The sequence below is a fragment of the Cyanistes caeruleus genome, chromosome 3 (genome assembly GCF_971803275.1).
Source record: "Cyanistes caeruleus chromosome 3, bCyaCae1.hap1.1, whole genome shotgun sequence".
NCBI classification, from domain to species: Eukaryota; Metazoa; Chordata; class Aves; order Passeriformes; family Paridae; genus Cyanistes; species Cyanistes caeruleus.
The window spans coordinates 23,084,453-23,103,577 of NC_141703.1; positions in this window are offsets into that span (position 1 = coordinate 23,084,453).

A 19,125-nucleotide genomic window follows, 5' to 3' on the forward strand; every position below is an offset into this window, starting at 1 on the left:
ATTTCCATTTTTTGTTTTACTCATTGTTTATAAAACTTCCCATCTTTTATAACTGGTGGCAGTGTTTCACATAGTAACATTGTCATTTTAAGTTATATGATTCCTATTTTGATAGGTAGACGAACAAGCATTCATTTTCTAAAAGCCCATTTCAAGAAAATATAATAAAAATAATATTTCTTGACAGTCTTACAATTTTAGAATAACCTGACTGAACTCATTTCCCTACAGTTACTACTACAAAGATAAAAAAAAGAAGCAACACATTGTGAAATTAGGTCCTTAGGAGAAGGATCTTCCTCTGCATTTGTTGTAGGGAAATACGTCACAATAAAATTTTGAAAACACCAGTTATTCTCCATTGAAATTATTGGCTTTTCTTGAGCTCAGTATCTGACAATAAGCAAGCATATCTGACAATACATCAAAAGTAAGCTATTTATCTGAGATTATATAAAATAAAAATACTGCAACAGAGAGACATAAATTCAGTTGAAAGAATCCTCTTACAAGTTCTGATTTAGCAAATACAAAGCTTGGCTAAAACAAGAAATGACATTTCTCATTAAAATAATAGTTTCATATTAGATAGATTAAGTAGTTTTAAATAATAAACATAATATTTGAAGACATTTAAATGAGGATTTTACTGAAATAATTATGGAAGCAGCATTCAGTTGTCTGGCTTTTAAAGATGTGCTACTCATTCTGAATAGCAAGTGAGTAGTTAGAAGTGGTGGCTTATGAAGATATCTGCACAGAATGAAGAAAAAGAAAAAATGGATCAGTTCTGTGCAAGACCTGAAAATATCACATTTTGGGTACATGTTTATCTTCATCTTATTAAGATATTTATTTATATAACTGAGAGAATGCCAAGGTTCAGCTTCAAATTCAGGAGGAATAGGGAAAAGTAGTCAGCAAATTCACAAAACTTAAACCCTACTTGTCAGAACGAGCCACTTGTTTTCTTTGAACTGTCAATTGAGGGAGCATCAACACTTATTAGCTCTCTCTAAAAAAAAAAAATTCAGGACACCAATTTCAAATATTCTTTTAAGAAAATGTCTTGGAATTTGCTGAAAGTTCATCCCTATGTTTCTCACTTTGCTTGTATACTATTCTATTTTCTTCCGCACAATCTCTGTATTTTAAGTGCCCAAAATCCTTTATGAGGGAGTCTAATCACTGTAAGATTAAGGCTTTGAAATGTCTGTGCATATCCTGACATATAAAAACACCTGCTCAGCAGCCCCTTATATCTGAATTAAAGCATAATGATGCCTTACATTTTTAGCTTTTATATTTTTCAGATCCTGTACTGCATTAGTGTATAACTCTGAACTCCATATAGTGTTAGTAAGCTCTCTTCACATTGTGGTCAGACAAAACTCTCCTTCCAGGCCTGAGAACCAAGGACACCCTCTGCCTCAGGCCCGAAAAGTATAAACAAAAGTGAATTGGGACAGAGGAAAGCAAACTGGGGGAATATGACTTCATTACCTGAAGCTATAATTGGACAATTAACCCCTGATATGCAAATAGACCAAACCTATATCTGCCTGAAAAACTCACAACCATTGTCCATCTTGGGTGTAGCCTCTGTGAGGCTTTTGACTGCCCAGTGTGTATCAATTGAAGGTCTTTTATAAATACCCACTGTATTCTCTCAATCCTGTCTAGCCTCTGTTCTCCAAGGCATTAATCCAATACATCCCTCAAGCTTTAATTACTCACACATTTTCATCACTTCACTGAAAAAAATGATTCTGGTAACATCAACAATTTATTGTTTAAGGACAAAGCATCCACATCATCGCATTAGAAATCTGAGTTAAAAATAGCCTTACCAAAATTACACTGTCAGCAAGCCATTCTCCAGAGAAGATTCACAGTTTCTTTATTCCTGACTTTGTTGTTACTATTTAATATTGAGAGAAATTCCCTGAGTTTTCCCACTACAGAAAAATAAAGGTAAGTAGCCATGTGTGACTCCTTCATTACTGCCAAACAACTAAAATCAATACCAGGATTGCAAAAACTTTTTGTACGTACTTCCCCTGAAAGCAAATAAAGTTAGCTAGTGAAACCAGTTTTCTGCTTACTTGAGCAATCACATATGTGCACAAGATCAAAACAGAATAAAAAGAAACCAACCAACCAAACAGAAACCAAACAACCAAACAAAACAAACACAAAAACCGCACAGACCAGCCTGTTCCACTTCCCATTCAACTATTTTTCACTGTCTTGCCAAACAGTCAGTATAGTATCCTGTTTTTCTTTGGTGCAGAAGAGAGAAATTGATGCACAGAAGTAGTAATGTACAGAAGAGACATACAGAAATTTAAAAAGATTACAAGGGAAGAAGTAAGGAAACAATAGAGAAATTTTGTAAAAGAAGACAAAATTGGTGGAAGGTAGATATGTCAGTCAGAAATAAAAGCAGAAACCGTGACATCTAGTAGCTAAGGAGTCTTTGCAGCAGCAGAACTACATTGAGTTATTCTCAGCTTGGAGATTTTAAGTCAGGGGATACAAACAAGCACTAGTTTGTCAGGAATCTTGTAAGAGAATATACTTTAAGGCATGTAATTTTCTATATCTTAGTAAGTCCATGTGCTCATGGAGCTAAAAAGAAAGCATATGAAGCATCCTGAACATTTCCATTACTTCTAGGAAAACTAGAATTTGTATTTTCCCCTGAGCAGGGTGAAATACTTTGTGGCAATTAGGACATTTTTTAGAAGACTCCAAAAACCCTGTCACAGTCATTTATTCAAAATTCCTAACTCAAAGCCTGAATATAGATTTATAGAAGCTAAGTAATATAGAATACAATTATGATCCTACTGTGAAAATGAAAAAAATGTTGTCCATTAGACTAAATCTCATCGCTGGAAGTATTTTTTCTCCATAAATCAATTACAGATTTTTAAGTGAAATAATGTTCAGATTCAGCAAGAAGTCATATATCCTTTCTGCTTCCTGACTCCCATCTTGTATTTGCTCTTAAATGTTACCGTTTATATATTTTCTAACTTGGAAATTTTGAATTGCTTACGACACTTTTTTTTTTTTATTTATTGTTTTTCAAAACTACACACTCAAGTAATCTTTACATAAATAAACTAATAATTAATGAAAAAATTATTTAGAGCAAGTATCAAAATCTCCATAATGGAAATGATGCCTTACTTGTACAGAGGTGCTGTTTTTCCGATCAAACATGAAGCGTTTAAGAGCAGTCACACAGAGTGTTTTTAACAGAATTTGTTTTGACTTCAAATACATATTGATGCCAAAGATAATTAAAAAAAAATTAAAATAAAAAAAAATTAAAATTAAAATTTTTAAAAGAGAAATAATTTCTTTTAAAAATTGGGGTTTTTATTTCCTTCAGATCCATCTACCCAATCAGGAAGGTCTCAATTCCTATATTACTTTAGGCACTTCCTGCAACTACACCCTTCTAAAACCATCAAAATGATGGCCAAGAAGTTAATCAGTTGTTGACAATGTGTGAGCTGCCATTGCTTTTTGAGCTTTCTCTATGTGTTTTTTCCCACAAAGGGCTTTAGCAGGACAGAGAAACAGAGGACAGGTACACCAGTGGAGGATCTGAAAAATAGTGACACCATGTCAAGGGAAGAGTAGTATGGACATGGGAACTTAAGAAAGGAGGCACTGGTTTGTGCCCACAGCTATAAGACATTTACTAATGATTGCAGGGATCTTGTTGTAGGTCTTTTGGCTTTTTGTGTCTCTTAAAGAAGAGGACCCAGAAGCAGTCAAAAGCAGTTCTCAGTGTAACAAAACAAAAATAAATGGTATATAAAAAAATAAAAGGTATAAAATTCTCATATAACCTGGAGCTATAGACCAATGAAGTATTAGATAGCTGTAAAAGCACACTAGGAAACATAAATGTGACCCCAAGAACAAGTCAAGAAAGCCACAACCATAAGATACATCATATTCCTCACAATAAAGTACTCCAGAGACTGCTGACCTACAGTGTTGCCCTTTCCAGCAGTCTGAAGCTACCAATAAGCCACTGAAACATGCTATACTCTTATAGTTACTAAATGTCTGAATTTATTTGTGTGCCTGTCTCCATTTCCATTTCAAAGTAACCAATACAGGTATCTTATTAAAAATACTAACTTCCGTCACCGAATTTGTCTGCATTTAAGGGCAAAGTTTCTAACAGCTTACCACATGAAATATTTTCAGTTGATACCATACTTAAATAGAGATAGATGTATTTCTCCCTTGAGGAAAACCCTTGAAGGCTTTTATTTCACATTATTCATAACTTCATAAAACATAGTATTGTCTATACAAAATTCATAGTCATGCATTTAAAAAAGCAGAAAGCATAGGATCATCTTTACTGTGAGCAACCTGGTCTAGGGAAGGCATCCCTGCCCACAGGAGGGGGATTGGAACTAGAGAATATTTCAAAGTCCCTTCCAACCCAAACCATTCCATGATTCTGTTATTTGAAGCTTTCTTTGATTAACAATGAATAGATGTGGTATGTTAAGAGGCAAAATTTCTCTTTGCAAATGGAATCAAGTGCCCGGTAGCAGAACGTACGAGAAACAGTTTAGGAGGTACAGCAAGGAGCTCCTGTACTCCTGAGGCAAATGGCACTTCTGAGTTCTGCAAATAATACTACAAATAACCCTATTGAAAAGCCAGAAAGAGAACTGTCAATACATCTTTTCACTTTATGAAAAATAATTTCATTTTATTCTCCCCAAGAGAAAGAGGTGTATTTGTTTTTCTTTCTTTCTTAGAAATGCCGTTTCTGTCTAGAGAAATGCTAGTGTCATGAGAAACAAAAGAAAATAAAAGAAAAATAACTACTCAAGAAGAGAAAAAATATTCTGCTTATTGGAAATGCTTCTTTTTGCTGACTGTTTAATGTCAGTGTGTAGCATGTTGTACTTGAAATTATTATAGTAGGAAATATTATAAGTGTTTGAGGAAAAAACAGAATTCTTAGATGTTTTACAGTTGAAGCGCATATTTTCAGGGGGCATGGAATGATGAAGAAAAATACAGTATTTAAGAAAATTTCAGATGAAGTAAAAATATTTTTTAATTTCCATTGCAAGTGCCACCAAGATGACAGAATTTCAAATATTTTCCAATTATTACAATTTGTTTTGATAAATATCCTTCATATGCTACCACAAGAGAAAGAAGATGTCATTGAATCATAAGTTACATTCAGAATCTTATACAGTGCTAACGAACTCTTTTGTGTAGAGTTCTATAAGCAACTCACTCCACTCAATTGCCTTTTACTGAAGGTAAACATCTTTTTTTCATGTTTACCTAAAACTTGTCTTCTGAGTATTTCAGTTAACTTCTGAACATGCAACTTCTGCTTAGGGGATAGGACTCACAAGAAAATGAAAGCTTGTTGTATTCAGGTTTATCTTGTCTTCAGAATTAGGGTGGGAATGAGTACTCCAGCCATGTGAGCCAAGCAACTGAACAGCATTTCCACTGCAGCTGGGCTGTGATTTAATGCCAAGCTGCTCTGGGAAGGGCATCTAACCAAGCATCCTGCTATTGAAGTGTCCAAGCCCACTGACCCTGACCTCTTTCTGTCATGCTAGGGGTGCAGCTGTAGAGTCACCAACACACAGGGTCAGCACAAAGGGCCAGAAGCTCAGCCAAGGGTAGTGACCACAGCCTGGACAGCAGCAGTGACTTGCCACAGTGCACAGTCCCCAGTACCAACCCTGAAGAAACAGCCCCTGGACCATCAGAGGCCTCCAGCCAGTGTGAGCTCCTAAGGGAAAACACACATCTGGGGCTGTAGGGGTTTAAAAGTTTAAACACAGCACTGTACTACCTGCTAAGAAGAAAATTGACTCAATCCCAGCTGAAACCAGGCAAGGAAGAAAAACAGTGTTCCTTTTGTTTGTGTTGTTATTATTTGGTTTGGTTTGGTTTGGTTTGGTTTGGTTTGGTGCTAGGCTTTAGCAGTGCCTTTAAGAAAGATTATTTAAACTGGAAGTCTGAAGTAGAAAAGAAGATAAATTTTGATGCTTTTCTCTGTCAATACACTACAGGTGTTCATCACTAGCATTTCAGCTGCAGTTGTGGACAGACTTGTGTTTTCACATATGAAAGAGCAGAGGAGGAAGAAGAGGCTACAATATTCAGATTCATGCAATTGAAGTGTAACTTTAAGACATCTCAGTTTGCTGGGTCTCATACAATTTTTTTTCCAAGTTGATCAAATTCACTAAATGAAAAAACCAAGCATAATGTGATTTAAAGGGAAATAAAGATATGAATGGTCCTTGAGTGCTCAGAACAGCTGGTTACTGAATGCTCTGAACAGCTGGTTATGGAAAGTACAGTGTAAGAGTCAATGCTGCTTTGGCAAGGAGTGATATATTGTAAGTTCAGTTATTGATGACCTTTTTAACTTTAGGCTTTAACTACATAAAAAAATAAAGTATGTTAGTGATATTACCTAGGTAAAAATTAATTCTATGACAGGTAACCTTCAGCAGTATCAGGATGCTCAACAGTATTCTTTTTCAAAACTCTAAAACCACACAAAAATTTTAAACTTCTTCCTACACCCCTTCATACTCCTGTCACTTTGTGTTGTAAGTCATTAGAGAAACCATGGTCCTATGTATGGTGCATTTCTAAGGGTTACCAATATGAATTATTCAAACTCCTTAGCCAGTAGCTATCGCAATTACGGCTTCATGCATATCCATGATTGCAGATAACCTGTGCAGTCCTGTGTTGGAAGAGGGAATGAAACAGGAGAGGATGCACTTCAAAATCCTCACAGTTCTCACAGGGACTCAGGGACTGTGAATTCTTCTTTTAACTCTACTGTCAAAGTCATCCTTTCAACCTCTCTTACATTTATTCCCAGTTTCTAGTTTGTCTTCAAGGACTAAAGAGTAAAGCCTGCTGGTATAGCCTTTATGAACTCTGCATATATAACTTCCTTAAACACATTTAACAACCATATATCTGAAAACAAATTGGATTTTTAAATTATTATTATTATTGTAATTCCTTGTTCTAACCACTAAAGCTATGAACTCCAAATATAACTGCTAAATGTATTCTGTAAATTCTGCAATGTGTTGCCTTTCTGGAATGCTAAATTTGCACTGACAGGATCAGCTTAATCAAATACATATTTAGGGCTAAAAATAACCTTGTTTTCAAAATAAAACCTAAAAAAAACTTTTATCAAAAACCTCAGAATGCTCAACTGAAATAAAGGCGTAAGACAGTGAAAAGAGAGATTTCTAGAAAGGTGAAAGAAATGCTAAAAGGTATTGGTATATTAAATTGTGTCTATAGGAGACTACTGAAAACTTCAATAAACAAAACAACATACCAAGCTTTCTTATATGAAAGACTGAAGGTTTTGATTTTCTCCCTTTCAGGTGATTCTGCTATTGTGCTTTTTTTATTTTCTTGTTTTTTTGGTTCCTGATTATTCTGGGCAGTGGATTTTGCATAGCACCAGGCTTTTTTTCAGGCCTAGTGTCCTGCTTAGATGAAACTCTGCTTAGACATATATTTGAGGTCTGACACTTACAGGTTCCTTTTCTAAGAGAGTCTTTGTGTAGTTATTTTCCTCCTCAGGAAGGAAAATAATTTTTTTCATTGAGGTTTTTAATATATATATATCTGAATTACTTCATTACAAATGTCTCTACCATGAACAAAAGTAATTTAAAATTATCATTTTTATGGACGTAGATACTTGGACTAAAACACAGTGCTTCTTAGCTCCACCCATATCAATGGTTCAGGTGAAACTTATGATGGTAAAAATGTAATTTATAATAATTAATAAGAATTAAGGCACTGCTGTCAATCTAAAGAGAAGTCATGGATTCAATAATTCCTGGATATATCAATTTTGTCATACCTATGTAAGTGTCCTGTCTCTCCCACAGAATAAAGAGTGTTGCTCTGAAATATTTCTGTGTTCTAGTTTGTCTCTTTATTAAAAAAAAAAATAAAAATTCTGTGATCTGTTTCTTTGTGGTATTTTTAAATTAGTAAAAGTGCATCATTCAGCTTCTGTATTATTTTGACTAAAATTCAGCTGGGAATAACACTGAGAAATAATAACAGAACCTGCCTGTTTTTGCTGTCTGAAATTCTTCTGCTCTCTATCTAATTTGCCCCCCTAATCCAATGCTGTACTTCCTAGAATAATTTCTGGTCTCATAAATATCACAAGCCATGGCTCCTTGGCTTCATCACACAGAAATATGTTTAAGAGATGCTGGGACAGAGATAATTTCTGAAATTACAAATCACCTTCAGCTTTTGAAATTGCTTTCCATTTCTCATTCTTACTCTTCTTTTCCCCTTTAAATAATTTCTCTTTGCTATTTATATCCTTCTATGATTTTAAATTGCTACAGCAAATCCTTCTACCAGTCATCATTTAGAAAAATTTGACATTTGGGACTCATCTCCTGATCACCTCAAATTATTAAACTGTTTTTTCTAGTTTGTTAGTAACCTTGCTTCTCAAAGAATTTTATGTGCTCTCAAAGGATTAGTGAAACTCCTTTAGGAGCTGTCTTAATGATTTTATTATGGTAGCTTCCAAAAAGGAGTATGTACTCATAAGGCAATTGTTCTAGTTCTGTAAGGTATCAACCACAAACGTGAAACTTTGAAGAAATTATTTTAAAATGTAGTCTTTTTAGAAAAAAAAAAAAGTACTTAGGAACCTTTATTAATTGATAAATCAGTATCTACTTGAGTTTCTTCCAAGAGAAGTTATGGTTAACCCCAGTCAGCAACTAAACCTCATACAGACTCACTCACTCTTTAGAGGTGAGATGCGGACAGAGGAAGAAGAGCAGAAGTGAGAAAATGTATGGGTTGAGATAAAGGCAATTTAATAGTGATTTTAAAGCAGAAGTCATGCCCACATGAGACTTTCCATGGCAGGCAGGTGTTCAGCCATCCCCAGGGGGGATGGATCTTATCACGAAGAAAGTTGATTTGGGAAGACATTGCTCTGAACATGCCCCTCTTCCTCTTCCCAGCCTCATGTGCTGCACATAATGCCATAAAGTGTTGGATATCTCTGGTTAGTTGAGACCTGCTGTGTCCCCTCCCCGCTCCTTGTGCACCCCCCTTCTGGTGGGGAGGGGTGAGAGGCACAGAAGACCTTGGCTCTGTGTAAGCCCTGCTCAGCAATAGGCAAAAAAACTTCCCTGTGTTATCAACACTGTTTACAGCACAAATTCAAAACAGCTGTAGTAGGTACTGTGAAGAAAATTGACTATTCCAGAGGAAACCAGCACACTCAAGTAGGCCTGGACTATTAGTTTCTGTGTTATAAAAAAGCTTCAGTTTATCTGCTGCTTTTATTGAGCTTAACTTTTTCAAAGGGATAATTATTCTCCCACTTTTAAACAGTTAATTTTACAAAATATCTGTTCTGTTGTAGATGAAAAATGATCTTATTTTTTTCCTATCAGTGAATTTATTTGTTTTCTGTATTGTCTTTCCATCTCCTTTCTTCTTCCCATTCTCACATTGTGGATTCAAACTTACGGTCAGTTTTACTACTGCTTTTTTCCCCCCCTGTGGTAGATTTGCTTTGCATACAGGTCTGAAAGCATATTATACATTCCAGCAGACTAAATATACATACTTTGACTTTCAGAATTCCTTTGGATGCTTCTGGGAATGACCCAAGGTCATGTGAGACCATAACTGATCAGGGCAGGATGCCCAGATAAAAAATATTATGTAATATTTTTATTACATAAAAATAATGTTGTATTTTTAATTTCTGTTGTTATTATGTTTTTTTTATTTCTTATTGTTGTTACCTATGTTATAAATTATATTACATATTAGACAAAATAGTCTCACCACTTTTCTTCTGTCTATACTAGTTTTCAATCAATGATTGCAAATTCCCATCAACTCCAACAAGGTTTTAATTTGTTTTTCATTTCCTTGAGCTAAAAATGTTAAACAATAGTTATGTTACTACTTTTAGGTGACTGTTCAGTCAGTCTGTGATGTTCAGTCAGTCTGTGACCAGTTCAGGCTGTGGAAACCTTAGACAAGTAATAAGACCCTCAGCAGTGAGCTCAACAGAAATTCTGTGCCCTTTATTTGTAATGACAAAAACTTATTTACTGGTCCAAATGCTCCTAATACCAGCACTGGTCCAGAACTAGAAATACCTTAGTGCTGGCAAAAGATTTTACACCTACTTCTTAACCTTGACATCCCAAAGTTTAGCTTTATAAGCACAACAGAATTATTCATGAATATATATGGAAAATTCTAGAAAAAAATATATTAAATTAATACCTTTATTGCCTTACACAGCTATATTAACTAAATACCTTTGCTTTTTGAAAATATTAGAATTGGCCCTTCTGTTGTTGTTTTGGTATTAAGAAGTAATAAGTCACTAGAATCTAGAAGTGGATGCAGTGTTTTAGTCCTACTGTGGGCTTTTCTCAAAAAAGCTAATATCAGTTAAATGTCTGCAGTCCTACTGAGCAGGGTAGTGGGTGGATTTAAGAGAGAATGTGTGTGGAAAAGCAGAAGAGGTGAATCACTAGGGACAACATGGCTGGGAAAATTAATTGTTACACGAGCCCTATGATATTCAGTTACGTTTTACAATATACATTACATAAAAATTGCTACTTCAGCTAGTGAACCAACTAGCTAAAAGAAACTTCCAATATATATTTTAAAATTTGTTAAGCAAGACTTAACTATTTGGTCACTACTGCAAAAATTTAGTTTTGCACATCACCTTCTTCTGTTGAAATTAATTGTTTTCCTTTTTATTGACAAAATCTAACAAAGAGCAGTTCATAAGTTAACAGGAGCTAAGAAATCCTCACTATTATATTCCAAACAAGAATTCCAGAAGCCTAAAATTAGATCACTAAAACTATCTCGTTTTTAAGTGATCTGATTTATAAAAACACTTAATCAACCCTCAGATATCAGTAGAGTTCAAAGAACAAAGGGAACTTTGTTAATTAAGAACAGGATTCTGCCTTTTCATACCTAACTTAGTTTAATTGTATTCCCTGCAGCAAATTCAAATTTTCATTTTTCCATGCTGTGTATTGGAAATATTTTGTGATCTTACCTCTAACGGTGCCAGTGGCTGCCACTCTAATGGTGTTCCTCATCCCTGTGATACCTCAAAGTGTGGGATTGGTTTGGTTTGGTTTGGTTTGGTTTGGTTTGGTTTGGTTTGGTTTCTGATATGGCTGCCATGATCTTTTTGCTTGCTTGCGCCTAAGTACCAAACACCATCTTTCCCCTCATTTGCATGCATCTACCAGATGTAATAAATCAGCTCAGACATTTTAGAATATAATGAAGCACACTAGATTAATTATGAGGAAACTTTCTTGTCGTCTATTGCCAAGTTTTGGTCAATAGGATTGACGCTAAGAGTAACATTGCTGCAGGGAGTTTTCAAGGCTTAAACACCCTCCTTCACGTTCATTAAGGTTCCGAGTTGTTTTTCCCTTTTCCTTCATGATAATTATATCTATATACCACAGAAACCCTTTTTGGAGTGTGTTTGCTCTCCCTGATTGGATTCAAATGAAAAGCTGCCTTTCTCTGTGGGCTGATTTCTTTTTCCCGTCTAATCAGAAGCATGGCCTGAATCCTAATTACAAGTTAGGAACTTAATGAATGAACTTTGAGAATATTAATTTAATGCTTGAAACACCACCAAATAGAGAGAATGTTTTATTTAGGACTCGCTTCATGAAGTCTCCTTTTAGAAGCATTAGAATTTAAGGTTTAAAATGAGAATGTGTTGAAAAACGACATTTATCCCTCAATGAGAGGAAATTAGTAAAGACTTATAAAAATGAGGAGGTGAATTAAAGGAGGGGAAAAAAAGAAAGGTAGCTGTAATTAAACTGAGATTTTAGAATTAATGATCTTGCACATTTAAAGCCATTTTTACTTACAACAGTAAAATCAAAGGCACAAGAATGTGTATTACTGTTGATTTTTCAGGAATAATTCATTACTCAAGTGCATCATTTGAGTTCATGTTTGTTGAACAGTCCACTTGTTCCTGCAGTTGTAGTTTCTGGTGAAAATTTGTGTTCCTCCTGGGGCACTGTATTACCTGAAAAAGATGGTACTTTTTCCTACTGAAGGAAAATCTATGTGTTCCTCTAGCTTGAGTGTAAAACTTGAGTGAATACCCCCTCTAGGGCTTCCAAAAGCTTTCAATGGGCTAAGGGCATTAATTGATAGCTGAGATACTAAGGAGCAATGGTTTTCTCAGCACGTAGAAGAAAACGTTTTATCTCCAGAGAGTTTTTTTTCCCAACAAGAATTTTCCTATGCTAACATTCAACACCAAGTCTGTAAGCACAGGCCTTTTACCCAAACATTAATTTACTGCCCTTCTCACTGCAGTGTTTATGTTTTGTTTCTTTGATAGAATTCCAAAGAAAAGATTTAGCTTACCTAAGTAAACAAAGTTTGAAATATTTTGATACAGTTCCCTTTTAATTCCCATTTTTTAAACATTGTGTAGGAGCTTCTTTAGTCTTTCGGGTTTTATTGGATTTTTAAAGAGCAGAGTAAGGAAAAAAAAATAAGATGGTAGATTAAAAAGCACAAATAAGAGATGAAATGTGGTGTATCAGGACTTGACTAACACCACCTTTAGAGCCTGAGCAGACACCAATGGGATTAGCTTCTAGGAACAGAAGTTAATGCCCTTCGTTAAGCATCCTCAGCAACTGAACCTGTTTTTTCTCTTACAGCTTCATGGTCACCATGCAAACACCTCTATTTTCTCTTGGTTTTCAATTGCTGGCATTTTTTTTTCTGTTTTGCTTTTTAGTTGTTTTTTCTTTTTTATATATATTTTTAAGGAAAATTATTATAATGTTGCACGTAGTAGAGATGAGATGGTTTCTGTGTACATAGTCAAGGCACAAGTACCAAGAAAAGTCTGTTTTGAATGATTTCCAAAAGTGAAATAGTGAAAAGTGAAATATATGAATGTTTACCCTCAGAAAATTTAGGAAAGGAAATATTTTATTTCTGTAATTTATTACTACAGAACTCAACAACTACAACTCATTCGTTGGTTAGTGGATGTTAGGATAGAACAAAATTGCTGTTCTTTCCTGCAGAGAAACCTCAGTCTCCTGTGTTCCATTTAATTAATACATCTTTTCTATAGGAGAATAGGTTGGATTTTTCTTTTTCTTTAATGGCTTTACTTTTAAATTTCATTCTATGGTCAAAAGGAATAAAATAATAAAACCCATAAAATTGTCAGTAATTGTTCAAATATATGAATATGTAAAGTCCCATTGTGGAGTTTTACCCTTGAATGGATTAATTAAAACCACTGAGTTAGATTTCTATTGAAGTTTTTCATACATTTCTGTCTTCTCTTGAATAAAATTGTCCCATCTCTCTGAGCACATTGAAACCCATCATACTGTTTTCTGTGACAAAGGTGCCTTTGACTTTCTAACCAAATCAGGCAACTATTTCAAGATACACTGAATACTGCCCTTCAACTTGAGTCCATATATTTATAGGACTTACTGCAGATGGACACTTTAAATATAGTTATGATTCAATTTGTTTTACCTGTATCCATCTGCATTTAGTCTGTCCCACTGTCTTGAGCCATCATGTATATCTCCTTCTTTCAGGCGACACCAAATTTCTTTCTGCTTTTTTTAAAGCTTTTTTTCACATTCTGCTTCTTTAAGAAGAGCTCTTTGTATCCTCACTAGAATATAATATACACACTTTAAAGTCAATGGACCCTCCAAAATTGTTTCTTATTACACAAAATTGAAAATAATTTTTATTACAATTGATTTAAATTGGAACACAATTCATGGTTTTGCAAGTTAGGGGAATGAAAATATAGGTTGAGTTAACAAAAATCTAATATGGCCCTTTTGAAAAGTGTTATGACTTTAAGTATCCACAGGTTCTTATATAAAACAGCTGTTGAGAAAACTAACCATAAAACTATCAGTGTTTACAAGATTTTTATTATACAAACCTAATGGTTCCCATGGTTTTAATGCACCAGAAAATAGTCTTTCCTCTTCCTTATGAACACAAAGCACATCTCCCTAAAGGGACTTTTCTTCCTACAAGCTATCAATGCAATCAAAACTACTGATGCATTTTATTACATTACTGCCTCTTGAAGAAACATGTTTTTATTGTAATATTTCATAAAGATTTCCTGCAGGCAATGTAAAAAATAACTATCTAATAAAATTTAGTAGAGTGTTCTTACAAACCTGATTAAAAAATGTATAGTAGGCTAGCAAATATATATATACACACTTTAAACTTACCCCTAAAAATTAATATCTTAGGCCACTACTACTGAGCTTCTATCATCCTTTTACCATGTGTGTCTCTCACATTCTCATTAGAAAAATATGTCCATGAATTTCTTGATGAAGGTCATAAAAAAGAGCTTCAAAGTCTAAAATGAGCTTGGCAAGTCTGCTGTAATGCATATATAAAATGCATGGACTTATGCATATAAACACTGTTTTAATTTAACAATGTATTAATGTATAATTAACAACCTTAGAAAATTTGGTGACGAAAATCACTGTGAAAAGAGATTCAACTTTCTAAAACATAGGAGGTAATTTTTAATAATAAAACAAGATGAGAATATTAACACAGATTTATTTTAGTTTGCTAAGATTTATCTGTTTTTTGGTATCTAATCTCAATAGAAATAAAATGTTACTCTAGAAGACAATTAAGAACAGGAAACCAAGTCAGTGCATCTGATCTTATGTACACATTGGCAAATACCAACACTGGTCCTACAAATACAAGTAGATTTGTGTAGCAAAACAATTGGTGCTGAGGACCTGGTATTCACAGTATACACATTTATATAGTTTTTTATTTCACAGTACCTCTAGCCTAGCCTTGAGTTTGATTGTCTCTTAGTAGTCCAGGGCTATTAAGCACAGTTCTGCAGTTCATCTTTCAGTGTGGTTTAATCTGAAACACTTCCAGTCTACATGTTCTCAGGATGTTTCACAAAGTGCTACAAGGGGGGAAAATCAGAACATTATTTTCAAAAGCAACCTCTTAATTATTATGAAAACATTGATGCAGATGCATTCTGAATTTCTTAAAAGTGGAATTTTAACCAAAGGAATGGTTTAATAACATAGCACATAGGATAGTCTGTTGAGTTTCCATGGCAAAGATTTGGTAGCAATGGGACTACAGGGGCAGCTTCTGTGAGAAGCTGCCAGAGGCTTCCTTCTTGTCTGAGGGAGCCAATGCCAGCTGGCTCCAAGACAGATCTGCTGCTGGCTGAGGCAGAGCCCATCCGTGACAGTGGTAGCACCTCTGGGATAACAGATTTGAGAAGAGGACAGGAAAGAAATCAGCTTTCTGCAGAGCAGCTGTGGAAGGAGTAAGAATATGTGAGAGAAACAGCCCTGTAGACACTAAGATCAGTGAAGGAAGAGGGAGTAGGTGCTCCAGACACCAGAGAGATCCCCTAAAGCCCCTGGAGGACCCCATGACAGAGCAGGTGGATGACTAAAGGAGGCTGTGACCTCTTGGAAAGCCTGTGCTTGGAACAGGCTCCTGACATGACTGGTAGCCCTACTGAGAGAGGATCCCACGCTGGAGCAGGTTTGCTGTCATCACCTATGATTCTATAGGGTGCCCAGTCTGTTCTTGAAGGACTGCACCCCGTGGAAGGATCCATGCTGGAACAGTTCACAAAGAACTGCTGCCGGTGGGGAGGACTCATGTTGGACAGGTTTGTGGAGGACTATCTCCTGTGGAAGTGACACCACACTGCAGAGGGGAAGAGTGTGAGTAGGGATTCATTCCTGACTTGTTTGAAAATACGTTATGAAAATAAGTTATTTTCCATCCAAGCTGAGTATACTTTGCCCTTGGTGGTACCTGGTGAGTGATCTCTTCCTACCCTACTATCAAACCACAAGCCTTTTGCTATGTTCTCCCTTCCCTGACCAGATGAGGGGATGAGTGATGGAGTGGCCTTGGTAGGCACCTGATGTCCAGCCAGCACCAACCCACCACAGAAGAATAACTAACCTATATAAAATGTAGTTGTTTTAGTTTTGTGAGTTTTAGTGTTTGCATTTTTTTGTTTTGTGTTTTGAAGAAATGGATTTTGTGGTAACTTGAAGGAACATTTTTAAAGGGAAGAGCATTTATCCAGCAGCCTGGAATCTGTTCTTAAACACAAACTGGTTCCAATTGACTCTGGACACTAAGGTTCCCAGCTGTCCTCCTGAGGATAATTGGGAAATTAGCCTTTGTCTCTCACACTAATTACCAGCTCATTCTACCCAGCTGATTCTCAAAGAAACCCAGACAACTACAAGCGGAGAAAATAGGAAAATACAGCTTTTTGTGAACATCAAATACTCACATACCATTTGCTAAGCTACCCTTTCCCAACCTATTTGTAATGAAGGCACAGACCAGAGCTCTTGATCAGGTGACTCCCTATTTAGATGTAACTTTCTGCCATGTGAAAATACTAGTAGCTCCTGATCCTGCTCCAAGTCTGGGCAGGAGAAGAGTCTGGTGGCAATGCTTGTGAGTGTGTGTTCAGTGGCAATGATTTAAGAGTATTAGAATCTGAATCTGACAACAGAAAATAAAATAGAGGGGTGGAAAAAGCACAGTATGTTATATTTCATCAAGGATATTTATGTACATCGTTCCCAGTGAAACTAAGAAAAGGTGTTATTATCGCTGAGGAGAGGAGAAAAAAAAGGAAAAGGAAGATATTTTTTTTCTCCTTGACTCCCTGCACTCACCCACTGAAGACACAGTTTGGGAATCCTTATAAGCTGGTAAGAACACCAGAAAAATCAGTCAGAGAAGCAGGTCCTTCATAAACATTTCTGACTATTGCCATTTTAATTCTTCAATCCCAGAAAATGTTGACTATATACAAGTATTTTACTTAGTATCATTTGCTTTTAAAATATAGTGCCTGTAGTTCAACTTCATAGATAGACTTTGGAATATCAGAATAAAACTTAGTTAATATTACAGAGATGTGAATGGGGACATTGCTCACAGTAGGTAAGAAATGTTGATAAATAGGTTGGCTAACCTTTGTTTGTTCTTTAGAAAAATGGAGTTCCTTCATGCTTTTCTTCCCATGTTAACTATATGGAGCTTTTATTGTGTGTCTGCCTGCATTCCACAAATGCCATGAAGAGTAAGTCAATGCAGCTTAAAATTTTCTAATCTTCCAGAACCGAGAGACTTTTTATCTGTACTTTTTTTTTAAGGCTGCACTTTAGATCTTCAAAATGCTCCACTACACAGTAGTGGTTCAATAGCATCATAAACCCCAGCAGGGTAAGGTTTGTTACATGCTTCAACAAGTAGGACAGAGGAGAGGAACTTGCATGGAGAGTACCACAGAATTCATCAAGTGGCTACAGACAGAGTTCAGCAACCCTTTTGCTCCTTGAGGAATGCACTGCAGAAGCTGATGAGGTTTCCTATAAATTTTATAGACTGCTGAGGTGAGAGTGGAGAGAAGGGGTCAGTTTTTCTAATGTTCTTCATGCTGTTTTGCCACTGAGATTCCATTCAATTACTTGGTTTGCTCATTGTAAGCCAGTGGGCTGAAACATGGGTGAGGTCACGGTTTGTAATAGTATATGGATCAATGCTTGCCATTTAGAAACTAGGCAAATTGGGTTAAAAGACACTACAGTGTGTCTGTGGAAAACAGATAGCATATTTGCTCTTTTTTCCTCTAATATTAGTAGAGTGGATGGGTTTTTTGGTTGGCTTTTCGTGGCTTTTGACATAATCTAATAGAAATTGAGTTGAGTAATACATACAGTACTTCAGTTTAGCATAAAAACAATTGATGTACCTATGATAGTGGATAATGGAGCTGTATAACTGAAATAACAGAACTTATTTCTGCTGACATAATAGCTTGAATACAAAAATCTTTGGGTTTTATTTTGTTAGTTAAGTTAGTTAAGTTAGTTTAGTCTTTACTTATTCAGAGAGATGTTCAGATCTGAGTTGTCATTTTATACCCAAATAAAATTGCCATGCTTGCCTGTCCACTGGGATCATTATAGGTGGAGCTCACAGATCTCTAGAAACAGAATGAGGTTTCATGCACAAAGGCATACTTTTTGGGTGTGGATCCTCTGTATCCTAGAGCTTGGATGTTGTCACTGAGTTTGCAACATTCCATAGCTGTTGGATTTGAATCCTACAGATTGTGCTCACATTTTTATTATTATTGGTATGAATTCCAAAGCAATGGACTATCCTGTGCATGAGACAAACAAAACAAAATTGACCAAACACTGTACACATTTTTAAGTTTTAGTATAGTTTCTGGCTACTCTGATTAGAACTGAAATTATGTTTTCCACACTTACTGGATTGTTTGTCGATCCCATGGCTTACTTTCTCAACTTTTGAGACTTTCTGGCTCAACTCACATCTTTAACTTCCTTTATGATGGTATCTACATTAATGTGTATTTTCTTCTCTTCCCCTCCCACTGAGCTGTGTGGTAGTGCATATTTCTGGGAGTTACTGTGTTTCTCTGTGACGTGTTTTTCCCCTCCCCTCCCTTATCCCTGAAACGTTACCCCATTGGTTGGCGCTATATGTCCCCCCGCCCCTCTCCCGAGGTTTGAAAGAGTCCGGGAAAGAGTAACCCGGCCTCTTCTCTCTCTGGCAGCTAGCCAGAATAAACATCTTCTGATCCCCTGGAGGGAGAAGCAGCACCTTTTGGTCTTTTCTCGGTCTCGAGGAGCCTCTCTGACCCCTCCATTCGACAGAGCTAGCGTGGATTTACTTCGGGGGGCAAAGGGAAGGTCTCCTCAGGTGGCGCCCAACGTGGGGCTTTAAAACCCCTCCGGACGGCTGGAAAACACCCCACGGGTGTTTTAACAAGCCTAGGGATAGCCATCTACCTCGCAGTTTTTCTGACGAGGGTCGAGTTGGTAGCTCGCGGACTACACGAGTCAACTCGGACTGGGACTTTTTTCTTTTCTT